The following is a 17679-nucleotide window of genomic DNA, read 5'->3' as shown; positions in this document are numbered from 1 at the left end:
CTGTGCCTCAGTTTATTATCTATAAAATGGGGACATTATCACATCCCTTCTCTCATCCTTTATCCATCTAATTTAGATCGGTGGTCTCCAACCTTTTTTTGCACGAGATCACTTTCTGCATTTAAATGCAATCCAAGATCTACCTCAGATCCCCTTGCCCCACCTCCTTCGTGCCCCTTCTCCAAGGCCCCACCCCTGCTCACTCCATCCTCACCCTCCCTCACCTTCACCAGGCAGGGGCAGCATGTTGGGGTGCAGGCTCTGATCTTGGATTAAGGGATTTAGAGTGGGAGAGGGACTCTGAGCTGAGCTTGGGGCAGGCAGTTGGAGTGTTGGAGGGGGTTCTAGGTTCAGGAACTGAGAGGGCATTTGGATGCAGGGCTGTCCAGGGCTAGAGGTGCAGGAGGGGGTTCATGACTGGGGAGGGCACCAGCTGGGCACTGCTTACCTCAAGTGACTCCTGGGTGCAGTGGAGCTAAGGCAGGCTCACCCCTGTCCTGTCCCTGCACCACTTCCAAAAGCAGCCAGCAAACCCCATTTCAAGTCCTGGAGATAGGATACAGAGTGGGAGAGGGGGAACCTCTCCTCCCTCACCTGCCCTGCACAGAAAGTAGGAGGCTCCTGATGGGACAATTCCAAGGCAAAAGGCAGGCGATGAGCAGCAGTGGGAAGAGCGGCAGCTGAAGTGCCAGCACTTGATAGCCTCTTGGCCAAACCAGTCAGGATCCCCTGTCAGAGGCTCCAAGATCTACCAGTAAATCCTGAGCTACTGGTTGGTGACCACTGATTTAGATCATAAGCTTTTTGAGGCAGGGACAGCTTCTTATTTGTATTTACTGAATTGATCACAATGGGATTTCAACCGCAGCTATGATCTGTGTCACTGTACTACAAAAAAATTCTTTTAAAAAGTACAGAGAATAGAGACCCAGGAGTGCCCAGATTTCCTGCTGTATTGCACACAGGTTCTTATATTACGCCTCTCACTGTGTTCCTGAGCATCTTGAACTCCTACCTAGTAAGCTGTTTATAGACTGGCTAGAAGGTGCAGTAATCTTGTATGTCTCATGCTCACTTGGGGAAAAAAAGAAAAGAAATAGGCTTCCAAGGTTGTTTTCCTGTTTTATTCTTCTTTCTGAAGCTCCACTACAAGATTTTACTCCTTAAAACCTACCAGGGTCATTTGTATTTAAGAAGGTTCTTTTGAGTTACTAACATAGCACAATATGCTTCTTTCTCTGCTTCCCCCTTTAAGCCTTTGAGGGGCCATTCCTGGGATCTTCTCATCTTCTGGGGACATTTTTTCCAGTGCTGCTGTCATTCTTTATCCAGGCTGTGAAGGATTAGAAAGCACAGCAAGCATGAGGTATGTGGATTGGAATGTCTGTTGCTCCAGGGACTTAAGGGGCTACTGAAATACGCAGACTTCGCTTCGGGTTTCAGTGCACACACTGTAGATCTAATTTTCACAAAATTAAAAGGAAAAAAGAGGTGCACACAGCATTGACATGAGTACCGGTAGCTATGTTGGGGCAAGAAAAGCCACACTAAATCTGCCTTCTCTCTTCAAGATGCTGTGTTCAAGTCCAACTGCTCATGTTTCTGAGTGATAAAAGTAATGGTGTCATTTGCCACGGGTGAGGGGAGCAGCCCTTCCCCCCCCCCCCCCGACTTTTCATAGCTTCTCACCAGCCTTTGCTGTGGAAATACATATACATAGTAATAGTAATGATCAAGTACAAATGGAGAATTTCCATAAATTCACCCGTTTCCCCAGAATGAGGTCTGCACATTCCAAATCAGGGCTCCTTTCTGACCACCCCAGTCAGCGTTTCATGTGACATTGGTTTGATGTGATTCCATCTTTTGACTAGAAACATTTTGCACAGCTCTGGCCAGCACTTGTGGTAAGACTCATGTCTTCTGTATGACAGCCACTAGTGGGCAATGTTACATGTCCACAGGCAGTAGATTAATCCTGTTCAGGCCTATATGCCACCTCTGTGTCACAGTGATGAAAAGCTTGATGGTGAAATATAGCCTGAACTAGACAATGGCTACATACTAGCCAGTGGCAATACAGAAGTGTATTGCCTTTGTTATTTGGGGGGAACTGATTACCTGGCACAACATCACTAAACAGTGAGGAAGTGGGTCTGGCCCACGAAAGCTCATCATCTAATAAACCATCTTGTTAGTCTTTAAAGTGCTACATTGTCCTGCATTTTGCTTCAACTAAACAGTGCATGGAACTAGAGAATGTTACATTTAATAGGGGGCAGGGACAGGCGTCTTTGTTCTTCAATCCAATTTCTTTGTTTGAGGATCGAAAGGCTTCTTTTTTCTGATAGTGATGACTGTGTGGCTCAGTTGCATCTGACAACCAAGATCCAGACAACAGACAATCAGCAAAGACTCATGGAACAGCTGCCAGTAATAGCAATTTCTTGCAACATCCTTGAAGAACCCTACTGAGTTAAGTTTAAGTTATTTGGCATCCATGGTATTAAATGCAAAGGGTATGTGTTATTGTGGGCTTGCTGTGGTGTGCCACAGGAGTACCCAGGACTCAGCGGTACCTCACCACTACCTGCCCTTAGCAGGAAGTGGTGGTGTCTGTATCTGCTGTAACTCAGCTCCCTGAAACTACCAGTCTATGGCCACACAAGCAGTGACTCCCAGGTTTCCACAGACTTCATCCCCTGAACACTCCCTGCAGTATCCAGCTCTTACTCCTGGACACTCTTTGAAATTACCAGGTAACCTGTCCCTAAAGCGGCAGTGTGAACACTAGTTTGTTCAGCTGAGGAGCAGCTCTAATATAACATCACAGCACTAAGCTATATTTATACTAAAGCAGTAATAAGTTTATTCTTTGTAGTGTATGGACATTGTACCTCAGTGGGGCACTACTAGGATTCATCACTAAATTTGGTCCACTGGGCAGACTGTTGACTTCTGCGACCCAGGCTGGGCCTGGATTTGACATGAATGCTGACATCCATGCCCCAAGACAGACTGCCCCGGGCTTCCTGGAATCAGCCGCTGATCAGTTTCAACAGCAGCTGAATCTGGACGCCTGTGACAGAGCAGCTGGGGCGTTGCCGGATAGGTCCCCGCAGCGCCGTACCTAGGCGCTGCGGGGATCAAGCCGGCAGCACCCCAGCTGCTCTACCCTAGGTGTCCCCAAGTCAGCTGCTGCTGAAACTGATCAGTGGCTGATTCCAGGAAGCCCGGGGCAGAGCAACTCTGCCTCGGGCTTCCTGTAGTCAGCCGCTGGTCAGTTTCAGCAGCAGCTGACCTGGGGACGCCTGGGGCAGAGCAGCTGGGGTGATGCTGAGTTGGTCCAGTAGTGCCGCTCCTAAGCGCTACTGGACCAACCCAGCAGCACCCCAGCTGCTCTGCCCCAGGCGTCCTGATTCAGCCGCTGCTGAAACTGACCAGCAGCGGCTGAATCAGGACTCCTGGGGCAGAGCAGCTCGGGTGCTGCCGGGTTGGTCCAGTAGCGCCGAGGAGTGGCGCTGCGGGACCAACCGGCAGCTCCCCAGCTTCTCTATCACAGGCATCCTCGAGAAAAGCCTGGTCTGCTGGGGCGGGGAGGTGCACTAGCTGCGCCCCCCCCCCCCAGCAGACCATGGAGATGCGGGCGGCGGGACCGAGACGTGCCGTGGTGCCACCGCCTGGGTCCTCCGCGGCTTTGCTCCACGTCTGCAGACCAGGGAGACACGGAGCAAAGCCGTGGAGGACCCAGGCGGCGGGACCGTGGCGCGTCTGGGTGGTCCCTCCTCCCGCATCCTCCGCGGCTTTGCTCCGTGTCTCCCTGGTCTGCTGGGGGGGCTCCCCCCAGCAGACCAGGAAGATGCGGAGCAGCTTTTATTGCCCCAGAGGACGCGGGTGGCGGGACCGCAGCGCGTCTGGGCGTCCTGCCGCCCGCATCCTCCGGGGCGAGAAAAGCCCCGTTCGTAAGTACGGATCCGACATAAGTTGGATCCACGTAACTCGGGGACTTCCTGTACACTATTTACAGCCTTCAAAGAGAAAGCAAAGTGGAGATGCTGTCCTGTTTAGACAGCCCTGGCTTGCTGGGAATATCACAGTATAGGCAAGGAATTATAGAGCCTAGAAAAACCCCAGTCAGGACTGGGGGAGACAGACCTGGGTTTCCTCACAGGATTGGTGAGGCAGAGGAGCCAGGAGCTTAATGTGGATGCCCCCAAGGGACCGTGGAGGTGGAATACCAGTGTTGTTGCTTGAAGTATGCCAACAGTGCCTGGACTAGGATTACTATGGATTCCAGGCAGCAGTTGTGCCAGATGAGCTACAAGGAAATCTTCCCAAAGACAGTCTGGTAGGAGCTTTGCTGAGCTTGTCTTAGCTGGAAGCTGCTCTTTGCACATCTTCTAGAGGTGATCTGAAAAGGGGCAAAATGCCTTTAGATTCTTTTCTTTTCACTATGTATAAAGAAGGCCTGAAAAGATTTCATTTTTGTAGATTTTTAATGCTTTTTCCTGTATAGTTTTATGTTAGAAATTTAGATTTCATCTCCACTGTAGCCTCTATGGAAAACAAATTGATAGATCTACTATATATTTGGAAGAGATTATTTGTTTGTGGATTTATTTGTGCAAAATAAAGTCATACTTCACAATTACCTATAGATACCTAATTTTGCATAAACAATCCTGCCACTTAAATTAGCCGAATGCCATACTTTTTACACCAAAGCATGCTGGATGAAAGGTTTAAATTATTATTTTTGTTTTTCATCAGAAAAAGTCATGACTATTATGATGAGAGTTCATAAAAATATTTGCAAACCAAATTAAAATCAAGTCGCCTATGCAACTGTCATTTTAGCGCAAAGAAAATTTTACTATTACAAATCACAAAATAGTTCAAATTAGTTACAAGAAGAGTAATGGAAGTTTTACGAGTTTCTGATTCAAATGTGCTATGCATGGTAATTATTCAATAAAACGAATAATGGTTGAAGTTGAAATCCTACAAATTTAAAACTGTTCTTTACTTCCCTATTGGAAGCACATTAATAAAAAATTCAAATACATATATTTAACTTCTTGAACTTTCCTATAAATGTAATCTATGCAAAATGACCTTGCATGGCAAACAGCAGGGATTATAATTTCACAGATTATAGTTGGATTATAATTTCTCAGATATGAAAGTATAAATAGATTTATTGAGAAGGGAAGTAATTTTTTATTCAGATTGGAAAACTCTGTTAACATCTTCGCCCCCCCAAATTTAGTAAACATTGGGAAGAAAACATTAATTTATTAAAGATTTCACTTTGTCTCACTCAACGGAGTTAGAATTACACAGCAGGGACATCTGACATTCCTGATACTTAAAAGGTTAAGACTCAAGCAGGGAAAGTAGATTTTGGGGGAAGAAAATGCCAACATTTCCGGTGCCCTTTATGCATCAAAAAGAACCAAAAAAAGACCCACATTTATTTTGCTTTTTCCTTTGCTAGTCACTTTGTAGCTCAGTCATTATTTGAGAAATAGGCTGGGCCCAAGTCAGTTGTGTTGTAACTGAGCCATCATTAGAGGTATATCTGGTCAAAAGTGGACTAGCTGCATGTCAAAATGTACTCAGCCTTAAATCTTCATGGCTGCATTTTTAATGATTGCAGTTTTTAATGTATCAATATTGTTTAATGCAACAAAACAAAATAAACAAATGATGCAGAGAGCAGAGATTTGTGGAAGTGACTCAGGGATGGGCGGAAAGGTCACACTGGAATTAAATCAACAGCAAAACAGTCATTAAAAAAACCAATTTCCTATCAAATACTTTGCATTTCCAGTTTAAACAAAAAAGACACAGGATACAAAGGAAAAGCTTTTATCAGACTATTATCTTGTAACTTATAAGAGGGCTAATGCAGAGTACTAAATGGCTTGAATGATGCCCACACAGGCATGAGTGTGAATGAATGTGCATGATCATACGTGTGCATATGCGTATACACACCACACACAAAATACCTATGTTACAGAAAGTTCAGGTTGCAAAGTCAAGCACTGAAAAGTTAGGAAATGCCAGAATTAAGGTTGCCAGTATAGCCTTAATTTGTCCCCTATATGTGTATGCATCTTTATATGATCTTTAATTACATGATCATATGCTATTTTTTCTATAGGACCCCTACCTCAGTGCGTAGGCTAGACCGTCTCTGGGGATGAGTTAAGGTTATGTAGTGAAGGAGACTTGTCTGTAGGCTCCCAGCTTCATTTTTTGAAGAAGATTGAAGATGGGTAGTGAATAAAGACAAAATTACAGGAAGAGAAAGGATTGTCTCATGAGTAAGGCAGTTGAATTCTGCTCTGGTTAATTGGGTTCTGTCTCTGCCACAGCATCTCTCTGTGATGCCAAGCAAGTCACTAAGCCAAATTTCACAGGTGTTCCTCAGTTTCCACATCCCTGACGTGAGACCTGGCGTGTTGATTTGCAGAAGTGCTGAGTAGTTACAGCTGCAACTGAAGTCAATGAGAGCTGTACTCTGAACACATAAAGGGCCCAAAGGCTAGACAATGTCAAAATGCTTGGGGGAGGGGAGTGAGAGGGAAAGGATCTCATATTGGGGACCCAAAATTAGTGGACACTTTTGCCCTTGATGTCTTTGTGCCTGATCTCCCCACCTGTAAAGAAGATGATAACAACACTTCCTCATGTCATAGGAGTGCTGTGAAAATTTATTCACTAATATTTCTGAAGCATTCATATACTGTAGTGACAAGTGCCCTAAGAAGCCCATGAGGAAATTAATAATTCTGTCTTCTGAGAAATGTCTGAGTAATGTGCAGTGGAAAAATAGCTTGTGATCATTTAATTAAAGACAATATTATTGTAGCAGTTATAACTAACATGATGTTAATCTGGATTTTTCTGCTTAGCATAGAGAAGGAAAATTATGTTTAAAATATATTAGTTAAGTCACATTCAGTTTTGGATTACACATTGAAGTGCTCTGATGATGCTGAGTGCTATTGAATATCCTAGAATGTCAATAAGAAGCCGTTATTCAGATAATCTCTGGTACCAGCACTTGTTCTTAAAAACGTAAACGCATTACAATTCTTAAGACATTTGAACTTATGTAAACCTTACATTTTACAAACCTGTTAAAAGCAAATCTTGGCCATGAAGGAGACCTTTGACATTCCCTATTGGACTCCGTAACAATTCTGGAAAGCTAAGGCCCTTAAGCAATGTGTAAATCCATCTCTAGTCATGAAAGCATGTGCTTAAGTCCAGTTGAAGTGAAACATATGCGTAAGTGCTTTTTAAATAATAATGCTTCATGGATCTAGAGCAATGGTTCCTAATCTTTTGAGCATATGGACCCCTTTTCAATCTATTAAAATTTCATAGACACTCCCCCGTCCCCAAGGGAGAAAAAAAGAAGGAAAGTAAGGATTGGGCCCATCGTAGTGAGTCCGATCCTTACTTTTAATCGTTCCGTGGACCCCCTGCAGTACCATCATGGACCAATAGGGGGCTGCGGACCACAGGTTGGGAACCACTGGTCTAGAGCAGAAATATTTGTGAGAGTGTTCTGTGGGTCTGGTTGTCTCACAGTGTAAGTAGTAATTTAGTTCTGTCACCACAAAGAACTCCTACAAGATCTCTCTGCAGATAGGAGGAGTAGAATAGGGTTGGTTTATAAAAGTTAAAGGAAATCTGCCCATTGTATATATATCTCAACGACCCAGCCCTGAACAGAAAATTTGAAACATCTAAGTATTAGTCAGTTGCATAAAGGTCAAGGAGAAAACAAAGAAAAGGAGAGTGTTATACAATGGAAATCCATTGTCTACAGACTGAACTTCAACAGGACATTATTTCTCCTGAAGAGCTGCAGAGTAATACAAGAAACAACAATGTATTTCCTTGGAGGATTAAATTAGATACGTACGGTCAGTGGCCTTCAGGGAGTTTGTATTTATGTTGTTGAGCATTTTACTCATACTGGAAAAACATTCCCTTCGCCTGAAGTTTTGCCCTTTGTCAGGTTGCCAAAGCTTTTCGGGAAGATGAGTCACTATCCAATGGCACTGAAACTGCTAATTTGTGTTTGTTATGTGAATTATCTTTCTATATAAAAATGCTGCCATTTTATAATGACCCTGAATTAGGAGCTATGCACAGGTGCTTGGAAATTTACAAAAGGACTCCATGAATGAACCAGAAAAGAGTTGTGAGTCCCACCATGGCTGGAAAGACTTGGCAGAGACATTGGTGTCACAACGGACATTGGTAGAGTTATTTGAAGTGGAATTAGAAATAGACAAGGGAGTGCAGCAGGTCAAGATTTAAGAGCATTTAGGAGAGCAGCAGGTTTAGAACAACAGCGTATAAGAAAGGTCAGAGGAAATGTTAAAGTCCAGGTGTTCTTGGACATCTGGTTCATATGTTGAGCTATATTATCTTCTTTCACGCGATCCACAATTAAGAGGTGCACGATTAGAGCTATGTCTTATATTATTATTTGTATCACTGTAACATAGAGTCCATTGTGCTAGGCACTGTACACATTTAGAATAAGAGATGGTTCATCCCCGAAGAGCTTGCAATCTGAAAAAAAAATGAGCTGAGTACTGGAATGGCAGATGATAGCACAGCTCAAGATGGAGCTGCACTGGCAGAGCTGTGTGAGTATTTGGGCAGTGCCATAATCAGGACAGTAGGGCTTGCTCCTGATCAGGATCGAAGTGTATTCGGACAGCTGTAAGGAGCCCTAGGTTTAGAATTGCAATAGCAATCGCAGATCAGAACTGAACATATCATTAATGTAGTGGGTAAAGGAAAGTGGGCTAATATTATTTATTTATACTTTCATAAGATCTCCGACAATGTCCCTCATAAGAGGCTATTAAGGAATCTAAGTAGTCATAGGGAATGAGGCAAAGTATTGTCAGGGATCAGAAAACTGGCACAGAAAATAGGACCAAAGGCAATTTTCGTTACAAGTGATGCCTTGGACTCAGTAAGGTGCCTGGAGGGTGCACATGAGGCCCAGCGTAGTTTAATATATTTGTTAGTGATCTGGAACGAGGTAGCAAAATGTGCATCTGACACAAGGTTATTTAGTTTAGTCAAGTCCAGAGAGGATTGTGAGGAACTTCAGAGAGATCTAACCAAACCAGGTGAATGGTCAGTACAAGGCAGATGAAGTTCAATGTCAACACTGGAGGGAAAATTAGCAGAGCTGATAGCCTCCTCAGGCCTGTGGACAAGGTGAGGGGGGAAGGCCTGCTCCATGGTCCCAGGGGGCAGGGCCAAGAGTGGAAGGGTCAGGGCCAAGGCCAGCTTGCCCTCAGTGCTACCCAGAGTACAGCGCGCCGTCCCCTCTCCCAGCTCCTACTGCTGCTAGAAGCACGCAGCACGGCGTTCCAGCAGTGATTTAAAGGGGCCTGGGGCAACTGTCCCCTTTGCACCCCTATCAGCAGGCCTGGAAACAATAATCTACTATTCCTCTGACTTAGGAAATATATCATCGACTGAGGGAAGGGACTCAGGTCTCACTGTGGACAGCTCAATGAAGAACTCTGCTCAGGGTGGAGTTGAAGGTGAAAAAAACAAAGATGATGCCATATGTGTTAAGAATGAGATTGAGAACAACACGGAAAATATTAGAATGCCTTTCCATAAAGCAATTGCTTATTTGGCAGACTGTGTGCAAGACTAGTCATCCCCTCTCAGACGGTTATTGAAGAACAAGAAGGGGGTTCAAAAAAGGGCAATGAGAATGATTATGGGCATCAAACCCCTCTCATATGAAACAGAATGCAAAGGTTAAAATTGTATAACTTAGAAAGGAGATGACTTAGAGGGGGCATAATGCAACTATATGAAATAATGAACGGTGTAGAAAAGTGGCGCTCAACCTTTTTTTATTCGCGACCCCCAGAGCCGGGAAAATTTTTGTTGCGCAAAAAAAAAAAAAAAAAACCCCACCAAAACCACTGGGAATGTTTTGTTGTGGCCCCTTTAATTTAAAGCGCCGGTCTGCTCCCCTGCCACTTCCCCCACCCGCGCCGCGTGTGCGTTGGGTGCTGACCTGGGAAAATAAAATATCGGCCGACCCGGATCAAAGTGCTGTGACACCCGAGGAAGACAGCCGCGACCCCCACAGGTTGTGCACCACTGGTGTAGAAGGTAGATTGGGAATTTCTGTTCTCCCTGTCTTAAAACGTAAGAACAAGGGGCATTATGGGATATTAAAGGTACCACAATCAAACCTGATAAAAGCAAATATGTTTACATACAGGGTGCTATCAGACCGTGAAAATGATTGTCAGATAAGGCCTTAGAGTTGCTGCCGCTGAGGCCAAGAATTTAACAAGTACAAATAAAAAAGTGATTGGACATTTAATATTTTATTTTGATTAACACGAATATCCACAGTTACAATAGTTAACGCTAACAAATTTTGGATGGGATATTAAGCCTCATGCTTCAGAGCTTATGCCAATCTCTTAACTCTTAGGGCATAGGTACAAAGTGGCTGGGAGGCTGCTTCATGGCATCAGTATACTAGCTCTACTCTACTCAAACTAAAAAGGTGGCTTCCACCTTCTTACACAATTCTTATCTTTTCCTCTGAATCATCTTGTACTGGCTCTCATAGGAGACAGGATACTGAGGTAGATGGACCTGCAGCCTGAGCCAGTCAACTACAACTGTTATGTTTCTGTGTGTATCATCAGAACTATGTGCTGTAGATTCAAAAGAGTAGGGGCAATTACAACTCAGGACTGAGGCTTATTGGGAGAACTGTGTGGGAACCCTGCGCTGGAATAGCAGGGGACACTGGGGCAGAACTGAGGTGAGCTGGGAGGATCCAGGATTATCAGCCACCACTTTCATTATTACAAAAATAGTTTGAAAGAAGAGAATCTGGAAGGGGCCTTAAAAATTCTAATGAGATTTCCATAAAGAAAGTTAGAGTGTTTGCACAGTCGTCAATTTGGAAACCATCATCTTTCAGCCAGTTTCCTTATCCCCCCCCCCTTTAAATACCAAGCATGATTAGATCATGTTATGAACTTACTGCCTGCCAAATTTCATGTTTTCACACATACTGAGCTTGGTGACCTTACAAAAGAACCTTAAACTGATAAACCTGTTTGCTTTACACCCATCTAATGGGGAAAACTCCCTCCATCAATTTTTTGGAGGCTAGAGCCAGTTCTTTCTGCTTTCTTTTTACAGCTGTTTTAGCAAAATTTGGAAGGAGAGGTTTTAAAAGGAAGTCCTGTCTCAGGCTTAATTGTGGATTGCACGAAAGAAGACGATGATATAGCTCAACATATGAACCAGATGTCCAGGAACACATGGACTTTAACATTTCCTCTGACCGGATTACTCTGCAGCACATTTAGCTCAGTTTGATGATGGTGTTTTCATTTAGAGGGGAGCAGTTGCAACAGGTTAACAAATGTTCACTCTGACAATGCAGTGTAAATAGCAGAAGTTTGTTGGCAAGCCCCAAATACTGAGGGCCAGATCCTCTGTTGGTGTAAATCAGCATTGTATTATTGGTGCAAATAGTCTTATGCAGTTGTAGAGTAGCTGACAATAAAGTCAGCTGTGTGTTTACTCACAGAAAAATGTCACCTGTCTGTTTGTAGCAAATTAGATTACAACAGGCAGGGGCAGATGAGAGTTTTGAGGAGCCCGGGGGGCGGAGCCTATTGAAGTGCGGGGCCCGGGGCAGCCGCCCCGCTTGCCCTGCCCTATATCCGCCGCTGGCAACAGCGGTTTTGTGCCAGGAATGTGAGTGTTCAGATCTTAAATCTGCTTTATTGACTAGAACAGGCCTTTTTTCTCTATCCATGCAAACCCCACATAATTCGATAAGACAGCTGATGTTTGAAATAGGAAGAATCAGGACTTGATAGGGACTGGGGCAGGTTAAGACTGAGGTGTATTGGTAGAACTGCATGGGAGAGCCAGGAAGGGAAGAAAAGGTGGGACTGCCAATTAGGATGGACTAACAGCTGGTTCTTCCTGATAGAGAAACTCCTCCCATAAGTGGACAATTCTTTTCAGTAAGTGAGAAATTATTACTCACTCCTTATCTTGGTTATTCACTATAGTAACCTTATTCTGTGGGTGTGGAATTCCCACTGAGACCAGAGAAGAATTTGCTCAGAGATCCCAGTACAGAGGGTATAGTGTGTACCCTATCATTGGTCATAATTTGTATTACTCTTTGTGTAAATATAGTCACATTACAATTTAGCATGCATTAATTATTCATGACAAGTTGCTGATATGGGCCTGAGTCTCTCCCTGTTACCAGAATAAATAAACAAAATGACGGCACTAACACATTGTCTCAGAAGAAAGATATCTGTTTTATTCTGTTCACAAATCAATTCTTTTAAAAATGTGTCTGGGAAACATCTCTGAGGATTGTCATAACACAGGAGCAAACTACTGGTCAGTCCAATCCAGTATCTGGTGGTCAGCATCAGCTGCATCATATAAAGGCACAAGAAAATCTATATTGGGCAATTATGGACAAACTGATCCAACTGGGAAATTTCTTCCTAACCACTGACATGCAATGGTTGGAAAGTTGTGAGAATTCTACAGCGTAGTGCCTTAGGACACAATAGAGCAATAACTACAAAATGTAATTGAGATTATTATTTCTAGTGTCATGGACCCACATACTCAACTATTGCAAATCGCCATCGTCCCACTGATTTCAATGAAGCTATGCCAATTTACATCAGCTGAGAATCATAATTTTTATGGACCTGAGCCAAAGCCCTTTGAAGTCAATGATCATCTTTCCACTCACTCCAGTGCACTTTGGATCTGGAGGCATCTGGACTAACAACTCAACAAAAACTGAAATAGAAATATGTATCCACAACTAACACATTTTGGAGCTATGATACAGAAGACATACAGGCACTATGAAGTTGTGTACAGCTGCAAAACACCCTAGAGAAAATGACAAGAAATAGTGAACGAACTGGTAGGAGAGACTGAAAAGGCTCCATTGGATTCAAGGATGGTTTCTTGGGATCCTTCCTGACAATGATTACAAGTCACAGACAGTGTTTTCTCTTGGGCATTATTTTATGTCACAATGTGGTACAAATCAGAGAAGATCTCAGCGGTAAATGAATAGATTTCAGAAGTTTCTCGCTGTGCTGCCCCTGAGGAGCTGGTTTAAAGATGGAGAAATAACAAGAAAGCATTAAATAAAAGATGGGGTTCTTGGCAAGATAGAGTGATGGGAAGCAGACTAGTCCTTTCATTGTTCTCCCTCCGCTCGTAAAATTTAAGTTGTGCTTATTTCGGCAAAAATATATTGAAAATAATAAAAATCAATCATCTCACTGTCAAGGTGTCCACAACTGGATGCTTACTAGCTGGGAGAGCTGCACATTTCATGTCTTTTCATGTGGGTTTTTAAACCTTTAAAGAGAAGTTGCAGTGATGGCTTCTGATCCTTTAGACAGCGACATAAATATTTACTAAAAAAAGAAGCTATGCATTTATCTATTGACAATGAACGCTCACAGTTTTGTTTAGAAATTCCCATCACTCTCCACAGCAGGGAGTGATGCTGTTGTCATTTTACTGCTCTTTCCCAATCTAGTCTGACGGAATATATATTTTTACTTCATTGTACAGAGCCTGACTGTTGCCACAGGATGCGATTGTAATAAATAACAACAACAATCATCATCATCATTATCACCTGAGACTCAAGAACTGTAGGTAAGCCCTGAAACACGCAAGAAACTTTCAACCAGATGACAAGATGAGTTTTGTTTTTTGTCTGAATTTTAGGTAGGTGCTAAGGCCCTAAATTTTCAAAGACTCATTCACATGCAAATCTGTAAGAACTCAATGGGGCTATTCACATCCTGAAAGATAAGCACATGCTTCAGTCTTTGCTGGATCAGAGCCTAAAATATCTGTGATGAGTATAGTATAAATAAGTAGATGGGTAATTTAATTTATGGACTTCAACCATAGCCCACAGAAGCCAATAGGAAGATTCCTCTTGGATTGGGTGAAATTTGAGTCATGATGACAGTGTGGTGACTGGGCCAAATCTGAATGAGCGGTGTTGCAACTTGCTGTACAGGGTCACAACACCAGTTATGACAGAGGGCTGGCTGGGCTAACTCTGTTGCCCGAGGCAGCTGAACAGAAATCTGTAGCTGTAGCCAGCTGCATAGTTCAACTTTACCTGCTCAACTCTTGGTGCTGTCAATGGCTGGCTGATTGATAGCCGAGGCTTGGATATTAGTTATTCTTGTAATTGCCTATAACTTCTCCCACCTGCTTTTCTCACTACAGGTTGCCATGGTGAGGATAATCATATACGGTATACAAAAGAAGACCACAGAAGGAATCACTAAGAGCAAAATGAAATCAAGGCATGAAATAACATCGAAAAAAACATATGGCTTGTTAGATTCCATTAAGCATTTACATTTGTCTGGCCCCGTTTTGCTGGTCATCTGCCCAGAAATATAATTGCAATCATAAACTTTAAACTGACTCCAGTTTCCCATGAAATAGGTTAACAAATAAAACCACCATTATTATTGGTATAAGTCCCGTCAGGTTAATGTCAATAATTAATGCCAATGTCATGGTCTTCTGTTCTTTTGGATACTTCCATTCCAGCCCATGGGCTCTCCTGGAATGTGAAGAGGAATATTTCAGTTGCCGAGGAGAAGGTCCTGCTCAGAGATGGGAATAGCCTGTATAGTTGAGGCCAGACAAAGCTCTGAAAAGAGTTTTGGCCTTTAGCTGCCTCTGGAGGAAAGATGATAAAATTCTATTGCAGTTCATAAATGCTGGATATTGCATTATGGGCACACATGGTAGAACTCAAAGCTCAAAGGGCAAAGCATGGTCTTCGTTTAATACACTGAGTAACTTATAAAACAGTCCTGTGATGTTACAGTAAGGTCTGGGATTTCTTTTAAAGGTTTTATTTTAAAGGCACACACTTTGTAACCTCTCTGCTGAAAGGGTTCCCTCATCCAGCAATAAAATTTTGAGGGGAGGAATAAAACATTAGTGCTAATCTTTCATTAAACTACTGCTTTTGCCACTCTTAAAGCCTCAAGTTTGATTTTCATGGGAATGTAATTTTCCCTCTGAGATATAAACCCACTCCAACATCTCAACTAGTTCATTTTCTTTTACGTTATCCCTTGAATAGTTTCCTCAGCATTGACCAGGGCAAGGTGGGCATGATCATGCTGTCATTGGAGGCCATAATGAAACTTTACTCACTTCAGTTTTCAGCTGCAAGTATTCCAATGATTTTTTTTCACTCCCAGGCTGTGTCTAGACTACATGCCTCTGTCGTCAGAGGCATGTAGATTAGACACATAGGCAAAGTCAAATGAAGCCGCGATTTAAATGATCGCGGCTTCATTTAAATTTACATGGCTGCCGCGCTGAGCCAACAAACAGCTGATCAGCTGTTTGTCCGCTCAACGCGCTAGTCTGGATGCTCCCCTGCAGACATCAAAGCCCTTTGTCAGCAGCCCCGTTATTCCTGGTGGGATGATGTTTACCGGGGCTGCCGACAAAGGGCTTTGATGTCAGCAGGGGAGTGTCCAAACTAGTGCGCTGAGCGGACAAACAGCTGATTAGCTGTTTGTCGGCTCAGCGCGGCAGCCATGTAAATTTAAATGAAGCCGCGATCATTTAAATCGCGGCTTCATTTGCCTTTGCCAAAACAACAAATCTACATGGCTCCGTCGACAGAGCCATGTAGTTTAGACGTACCCCCAGTGATTTTTAAGGGGCATTTTGACTGAGTGAGAATTGCAGAATCAGGACCAAACTCTGCTGAAAGAGATAGGATTTGGGATCAATGGTAATGGGAATGAGCAAATCTCAGACTGACCTCGTTGGCTTAGACAAGTATTCAAATCTGAATTGCTTTGGACTGCAGGACCCAGATGGAAGTAACAAAATGACAGGCTCTCTTGTGATGTTTCAGTACTCAGGAGCTGACAGAGCACAAGTGATCGCAGAGGAAATAGGAGCAAAGAAAAATTTGCTAAACATTAAAAAAAGAAGCTTTGTTCTTCTGGCTCAGCCTGTGAAATGGGCTTAGTTTCAGGGTTGATTTGACTTTATGCAGATCAGTTCTTCCATATCCAACACAGTCATATCTAACCACAGTGTCTAGTGGTTAGACTATAGGACAAAGAATCTGGATTCCTAGGTTCACGAACTGGCTCTGTCATGACTCTCTATCTTATTTGGAAAATGTTAACGCCACTGCTCTGTTTACCCATCAGTAAAATAGTGATAGTCTTTACCCACTTCACAGATTGGGACACACAATGTTTGTAAAGCACTTTTAGAATTTTGGATGAAGAGCACTATGGAAATAAAAATTATTTATTAATTATCCATTATCATTTGTTAGTCACTTATTCGTCATTATTGATAGTACCTCGGTGTCCTCATCAGATGCTAGGTGCTACACAAACAGAACAAAATGAACTGATTACTGAAGGGTAGCTACTCAAATTTCTGTCATAACACAGTGCCGGCAGCTTTCACACCACCAGACTTGCACACTTTGTTTTACAATTCAGTTGCAGAATGGAATGCAATCCGCAAACCTGTACATTGGATATGCAGAACCAGGGCAGATATAAAGTTTGCAGCCAAATGCTACAGTGAGATTCCTCAGCAGCACAGCACACAGGGCTCAGAGCCTTCAGCTATTTGCTTTCTGTCATCAAGAGTTACATACAGTCTAAAATATTTGTCTGGCGTGGTTGGCTAGTTCTTCCCCTGCCTCCCAGCAGAGATATAAGAAGTGTATTCAAGAACACTATGTAGGCAATTAAGAGCCACTGCCAGGGCCAAGGGTTCATTTTACATATGGCCAGTGTCAAAGGGCCATGTTCTGGGAAGTCTCCAGGGTCCATGACTGCCGTCAACTCTAGATGCTGAGTCATTCACTCTCTGGGGATAGGGAAGGCTGTTATGGTGGTAGAAGCACAAGGAGGATCCATCCTGCAAGGTGCTAAATATTCTTTTTGAGTCGTGTTGACCATCCTCAGCTTCCACTAATGTCAGGGTATGTCTACACTATAGAGTTTTTTTTCCTAAAAATGGCCGTTTTCTGAAAAATCTTCAATTATGTCCACACTGCAATCGCATTCTTTTGAAAGTAAATCAAAAGAACAGAGAGGTTTTTCTGGTGTCGGTAATCCTCTTTCTACGAAGAAGAAGCGTTTTTCCAAAAGAGCTCTTTGAGAAAAAGGCTTATGTGGACGGGGAAGAGGGAGTTCTTTCAGAAAAAGAGGAAAGAGGAAAAAGCACAGGTGCCCTGGTGGCCACTCTGTCCCTAGTAGTCACAGTTTAAACATGAGTTAGCGTCCATTCAGTGTGGACGCTATCTTTCAAAAAAGCAAATAGCTTTTTCGATGCACTTTGGCAGTGTGGACACTCTCTTTTGAAAGAAGGCTTTTTGGAAGATCTCTTCCAGAAAAGCTTCTTCCGAAAGAAGCCTGAAGTCTAGACATAGCCTCAGTGGAAGCAGAGAGGTCTCAGTACCTGAGAAGAGCCCTTTGCAAGATGGAGCCTAGAATCAGATCCATTTGCCCACCTCACACAGGAAATATC

Source organism: Pelodiscus sinensis, chromosome 5, assembly GCF_052426305.1.
Source record: "Pelodiscus sinensis isolate ZL-2025 chromosome 5, ASM5242630v1, whole genome shotgun sequence".
Taxonomy (NCBI): Eukaryota; Metazoa; Chordata; order Testudines; family Trionychidae; genus Pelodiscus; species Pelodiscus sinensis.
Note: the sequence above shows the minus strand (reverse complement) of the source record.